The sequence below is a fragment of the Littorina saxatilis genome, linkage group LG11 (assembly GCF_037325665.1).
Source record: "Littorina saxatilis isolate snail1 linkage group LG11, US_GU_Lsax_2.0, whole genome shotgun sequence".
Taxonomy (NCBI): domain Eukaryota; kingdom Metazoa; phylum Mollusca; class Gastropoda; order Littorinimorpha; family Littorinidae; genus Littorina; species Littorina saxatilis.
Window position 1 is genome coordinate 7,623,852 of NC_090255.1, and position 7,500 is coordinate 7,631,351.

General features: G+C 37.7%; 1 protein-coding gene across 1 annotated transcript in view; it reads left to right on the plus strand.

Moving 5' to 3' along the window:
• LOC138980809 (cadherin-1-like) overlaps positions 1-2,341 on the plus strand; it is a 21,821-nt gene extending 19,480 nt beyond the window's left edge. Inside the window, exon 11 of the mRNA XM_070353697.1 lies at positions 1-2,341. This exon is cut by the window's left edge and continues 1,629 nt beyond it. The gene's annotated coding sequence lies outside the window, so the exon portion shown is untranslated.
• Positions 2,342-7,500: the final 5,159 nt, after the last annotated feature.

The window sequence follows — 7,500 nt, forward strand, 5'->3', positions numbered from 1 at the left end:
AATTTGCTTTTGTACTCCTGTTCTTTTTGTGTCTTAATGCTGTATTTTGGTTTTGTACATGTGTATAGCAATGTCATTGTAAAGCGCTTAGAGCTTCTAGGTAAGCGCTCTATAAGTTTCCATTATTATTATTATTATTATTATTATTATTTAACATTCACTGTATGAATATGGATATGTTTTTTTAGCTTAAAGGCGACATAATAAAGACTTTACATTTTGTAAATGTTTACATATTAGAGTGCCTTAAATGTTATAGCTGCCACCGTTTGTTGTATGAATATAGACATTTTCAGCCTAATTTCTCTCCAAGTGTTATGCAGAGTATCTCAAAGGCTATCGTAACCAACATTCACAAAATGAATATGGACATTTTCAACTTAGAAAGCACAGAAAAACAAACTGTTGAAATGTTGTGCGTTCGCACTTTACAGTGCCTCACAGGATATAGTCACCAACATTCACTGTACAATTATGGACATGTTCAGCTTAAAAACGACAAAAACAAAGACTCTGTTACGTGCCTCAAAACTTAAACAGTCGCCAACATTCACTGTATGAATATGGACATTTTTAGCTTAGAACGGACAGGGGGAAATCAAATTCAAATGTTGTGCGTGTACATGTGCCCCAAAGGCTGTTTACTCACCAATATGTACTGTATGAATATGGCATTTTCAGCTTAGAAACGACCGGAAAAGTGGTTCTCCACGTGGTATGCGTGTAAACTTCAGAATATCTGAAAAGCTATTGTCACCAACATTCACTGTATGAATATGATCATTTTCAGTTTGTAAAGGACAGGCGGAAAAAAAGTTTCAAATGTATTGCGTTTACACTTTAAAATGCCTCAAAGGCTGTATAATCACCAATATTTACTGTACGCAAATGGACATTTTCGGCTAAAGAAGGAGAGGAATACAGAGTTGTAGTCGCAAGCGACACCCGATGTATTACAAGCCCGATAAAAACAGAGGTACATCTGTTGCGCCCGCAATGTTGGCCTGTAACCTTAAACGTATGTACTCTTATCTTTGTAGATTATAAGCATAATGCGATTCTTAAAGGTGGTCGTCTACATTTTTTCAATAATCTTATGGTTAGATTTCGCTAAAAAGTTATGTCAGATGATGAATGAACCATGGGGAAAAAAGTTATAGAAAAAAATATATGTTAAAAAAGATTTTATTTTTGGGTAGCGTGACTCACGCTTCCAATATTTTGTTTTCTGTTTGCTGAGAACATGTGCTTTGCCTAAACATACTGACCAATCAAATTCATGTCACTATGCTTATAGCCACGCCCAAACAAGTGCGGCAACAGTTTGACACTGGAGCGCTGTCCACGCTTTTTTTTAAACGCACGAAATTCACGGGATTTGAGAGGAGTTTTGCGCTTGGCATTTTCCAAATAAGGATATCCTACTATGAGTACTACGCTGGAATACTACAATGAATTTTCAAACGGCTACACTGGCTTCGTCTTTCCTGATCGAAAGGGGGTGTATTGTTGATATTTGTAGATAATAGACTCTGCATTGTAATGGTCAAATGGCGATTTCGGTATAAAAATGTAGACAAGGACCTTTAAGAGAATGGGGTTTTTTCCCTTGCTATCTGTGGATTATTTCAAAATGAAGATGCGTGATTATATGTGTGCTAGTTAATGGATGAGATCATTCTTCGCAAAAGCCCGGCAGGGTATATGATTATGATAATTTATAAGATCATCATCCTCATCATCTTATTTTGATCATTATTTATGTTATTATTGATATGTATTTCTTTCTTTTTTTCATTCACTGTAACTTGAACTTGTGTACTGATTTAACCTACCTTATTATATCACTTGGTCAATTTGTGTCAACAGACACAGAGAGAGAGAAAAACAGAGACAGAGAGCGGGAGATAAGAGACAAAGACCGAGTAAGACCGAAGTTCAACATAAAACAAGTATCGATGTGTCTGGTACTTCTGATTGACTGATTGTTTAGGCAAAAAAAAAAAAGAGGTCTGTTTACGGTAACCCGACCGACCCTATTTTTTTCGCGCGACCCTAGACTTTTTTTTGGCATTTGGGGGAAGAAAAAAAAAATTCTTGTTTTTTTTGCAAAATAACGTAAAAATATGGTTTTTTGGAGAGAAAAAAAAATAAAAAATCCCGACCTACCGACCCTATTTTTTTGGCCTATGTTACCGTAAACAGACCTATTTTTTTTTGGCCTTATAGTCATTCTCTGAGCCTTCTTGTTAATCATAACACAGGACATGTGAACAAAATAGCTTTTGCGCATCACGTCTTTGAACATGTTATTGTTTCATAATAAAATCAGTATGAACAAGTTCTGTGTCTGACTTTCAATGTTATTATTCGTATTTCCACCTGAAAAAGAGAAAAACTAAATCCTGTTGTGTTTATTCCGGACACCGGATTTGTCTCTCTGTAAATGAATTCCTTAAACTTTAGGGCTATGGTTCTTTAACATGAGACGTACACACACACGGACACACACGCACACACAAACACACACACACACACACACACACACACACACACACACACACACACACACACACACACACACACACACACTGCCGTGCACTGTTCACCCCAAAACCATACAACACCGCAACACAAAATCACTCTTAACTAGAAGTGTTCCAATGTGAACACACTTTTTTGTAACCCGTTGTAAACACTGTGTAAAATGCTTTATAATTCATCCAGCAAAAGTTTTGTTTGTTTGTTTGCTTAACGCCCAGCCGACCACGAAGGGCCATATCAGGGCGGTGCTGCTTTGGCATATAACGTGCGCCACACACAAGACAGAAGTCGCAGCACAGGCTTCGTGTCTCACCCAGTCACATTATTCTGACACCGGACCAACCAGTCCTAGCACTAACCCCATAATGCCAGACGCCAGGCGGAGCAGCCACTAGATTGCCAATTTTAAAGTCTTAGGTATGACCCGGCCGGGGTTCGAACCCACGACCTCCCGATCACGGGGCGGACGCCTTACCACTAGGCCAACCGTGCCGGTTCCAGCAAAACTAGCACACAGGGTAAACACTAAATAGTGTTCACAAGTTGTGCTACTGTTACTAGTAGAATTATGTAGTGTCTCCCACAATGTTCACAACTGGTTACAGAAAGTGTGTTCACATTGGAACACTTCTAGTTAAAGAGTGCATTAAATAACGTCACGCTCATAAGAAAAATACCTATCTCAGTGTCAGGCATTTCTGTAGTAAAACTACAGGGGAAGCTACTGGAAGGGTATCTATCATGTGTACGAAATTACACACTCTCAGACCATCGGAAACCATTGCCACGGTAACGTAAGCAAAACTGCTGATCCCGTTTCTTGAGTTGGGCACTTTTTCTTTATGATGCGGGAAGACTTGTTTTGAGAATGTGAAAGTATGCAAAAGCTCTTTGTGAGTTGTTATGCAGTTTTGCTGATTGAACATGTTGCTGTCAGCTTTTTATCTCACGTTTATCCAGCTGTCACCGCTGGAGATAGGCAGTTTGCAACTTATAACTAAAATGAGATACGTAGGCAGATTGTTCAGAAACCAAAGAAAGTTGTTTGCGTTTTTCTCAAAACATGACATAGGCAATTATCTTAATGAGCGTGACGATAACTTAAAACAGCCCACAGGAAATCTGAGTAGTTAAACACACTTCCCGGGCTGTGTAAAACATGACACATAATTATTGAAGAAGTAAAAAATAAAAAACGCAATATAAACCTAGACAAAATAAACCGAAGGAAATAACATTCAGTGTCTGTTTATATGACGGGCGCTGGGGCGTGGTGGTAAGACGTCGGCCTCTTAATCGGGAGGTAGAGGGTTCCAATCCCGGCCGCGGCCGCCTTGTGGGTTAAGTGTGGAGATGTTTCCGATTTCCCAGGTCAACTTATGTGCAGACCTGCAAGTGGCTTACCCCCCTTCGTGTGTATACGTAAGCACAAGACCAAGTATGCACGGAAAAGATCCTGTAATCCATGTCAGAGTTCCGTGGGTTACAGAAACACGAAAATACCCAGCATGCTTCCTTCGGAAGCGGCGTATACCTGCCTAAATGGCGGGGTAAAAACGGTCATACACGTACAAATCCACTCGTGCTAAAAACATGAGTGAACGTGGGAGTCTAAGCCCATTAACGAAGAAGAAGAAGAAGAAAGTGTCTGTTAATGTTCGGTGATACTGCACTGTAAACGAAAGTGTTCCATTGTTGAAGTGAACACATTTTTTGTAACCATTTGTGAACACTGTGATAACAATACAGGACTATGCGATTCCACTATGCGTTGCCTTGTCATCTTCATGTAATTTATGCGTAAGTGTATATGAGTGTGCTTGAGTTGTTAATGCGAAAGAATGTGTATGAGTGCGCCTTGAGTCGCCTTGTGGTGAGATATGTGCGCGTTATAAGTTCTCGTATTATTATTATTATTACTAGCAAAAGTAGCACACATGATAAACAGTTAATAATATATCACCGCGTGTGCTACTTTTTTTCCAGTAGAATTATATAGTTCGTCACACAGTGTTCCCAACTGGTTACAAAAAGTGTCGTTAAAAGTGAAACGCTTCAGTGTACAGCGTGGTTTAAACGCATTCATATTCTGTCTTCATTTATACTTCGATTTAATTTCTTTGAGAAGAGCATTGCTTTGAGTGAGCAGAATACATTATAAATACAGGTTTCGTATAGCTGTTTGTACCAGGTGCAACTTTTACGGTTGGTCTCATGGGAAAGTATAGACACGCATTTCATATAATTATTGTTTTTTGTGGGTTTTTTTCTGAGTAAATGGATTTATTCATTTCCGTTTGAAATACATACTGCACTCGGGAACAATTCTTTTATTCTTCGCATTTGCTCGTGAACAACAACAATATCAATAGAAAGGAACAATTAAAGGAAAACAAACCTCTCTCTCTCTCTCTCTCTCTCTCTCTCTCTCTCTCTCTCTCTCTCTCTCTCTCTCTCTCTCTCTCTCTCGCTCTCCCTCTTTCTCTCTCTCTCTCTCTAACACACACACACACACACACACACACACACATACATACACACACACACACGCACACCACACACACACACACATACACACACAAACACACACACACACACACACACACACACACACACACATTTCATACAATGTTGGTGGTTTAAGTCGTATACAATAGCAGGGCCTTTCGGAACACTTGTTTATCTTTCTTCTGTCAATAGTATAGTGCGTTTTCACAAACCGTGGACATGAATTGTTTTGAATTAGCAAACAAACAAAAAAACAGACCAAACACACACAGACGATATGTCTCTACGAATGTGAGAGCTGTTTGTGTTACGTATGTTACCAATGAAACACTTTTTGCGTGCTTTGTTTTAGTTTGGCTATGCCCAAGAATAAATATTTTTGTTACGAAACCATTACAGACATCAAGGACGCATTAATTGTGATAAGAAAATATGTAAGCTATTTTTTAATGTCTCTGCGATTGAGACACCAGGGAGGACAGGACAGGGCAAACGATTTTGTTTCTGTAAGAATGTACAAGTAAAAATAAACAAATGAATATTTAAACGAAGACAATAAAATCGGTAGACAAATAAACAATTACATAACTGAGATATAGGAATAACTAAAGAACTATAAAGGTGAATAAATGAATAAAAAAAAATTGCATGAATAAATAAATACATACACAATACATAAATAAAAATAATAAATAGACAAAGGAATAAACAAATAAAGGAATTAATAAAGGAACAAATAAATAGCGGAATGAATAAATAAAGGAATATATAAAGGAACAAATTATACGGGAATAGAGGAAAAAACAAATTAAATTTTAACAAAATAAATGAATACATACATGAAGGAAGGGAAGAATCAATCAATCAATCAATCAATCAATCAATCAATCAATCATTCCATCCATCCATCCATCAATCAATCAATCAATCAATCAATTAATCAAGCAATCAATCCATCAATCAATCAATCAATCAATCAATCCATCAATCAATCAATCATCCAATCAATCAATCAACCAATCAATCTATCACTCAATCAATTAATCAACCAATACATTAAAAAAACAGCGATTTATTTTATAATTCACTTTTCATCGAAAGGTTATGTTCAACATTAATAGACTGAACGCAAATCAAAAATGTTATTGTCCACAGTTTGTGAATCTCCCTATATCTTTTCAGTTTTAAGTCACAATAAGCGTTTAAATACTATGCATTAAAATCCCCCACACAGCGAACAAAAGCAACAAAAACAGCCTTTTACTAAATTCTCGGAGATTGACAGTGCCAAAAAGATACATAAAGAAATTAGTTTGACAGTGTTACAACAAGGATTATAAAAATAGAGGTGTGTTGGAAGTGTGGTGACGATCTTTGCTGACGTCTTTATATCAGACAGACGTACGTGTCTTCTTGTTCGTCTTCTTTGATCCAGTGTCACATTCAGATAGGAGAATCCATTGAAAAGAACCCGCATACGATTACCGTTTGCTATCTGTCCATGGGAATAAGTGACAGTCTTGTTGTGTGAAAGGCCAAAGACGCAAACCTATTTTGTATTGCTCACATTAGCGTAGCCTGAACAGCTGCCAGATTTCTTTGACAGCCGACAATGAAGAGTTGTTGGATTTATGGATTTTCTGTTTTGTTTGCGTGACAGTCAATGCCCGTATGTTAATCTTTGGGAGACGTTCCAAAACGGTGACATCTAAGTGAAGAAGAGTTTGTGTTATGTATTTCGCTTGTACAACAAGTAACGCCCGGATGTTAGTGTTTTGTGAGATGATTCAAAATGGCGATATGTGCATGAAGACGAATTCTGTCGTTTCTTGTTTGTGAGCTGTATACAGCTAGTGTAAACTTACTTAGCACCTGCTCATCAACAATTAAAGAACCAAAAGAGAGTGTGTGACAAAGAACGGAACAGCAGAAATGTTGCTGGTGGTCGTGTTTCTCTCGGTTTTAAACCCAGCTTTCGGCGCACTAGTGAGTATGATCCAAATTACAGCTTTGATTGCAAACAAAAACACAAACAAGCAAACAAGCAAGCAAGCTAACTAGCAAACACAAAACAAACACAAAGACAAACAAACAAACGAACACACGAACAAACAAACAAACAAACAAACAAACACACACAAATACACACAAACAAACAGACAAACAAACAGACAAACACACAAACAGAAAAACAAACAAACAAACAAACAAACAAACAACACAACCAAACACACAAACAAACAAACAAACAGAAAGAAAAAAAACACAAATAAACACACACACACACACACACACACACACACACACACACACACACACACACACACACACACACACACACACACACACACACACACACACACACACACACACACACACACACCTTTTTGGTTTAATGAAACACTCCCTGTAGAAATAGTTAATTCAAACCCTTTGATATTGGTTTGG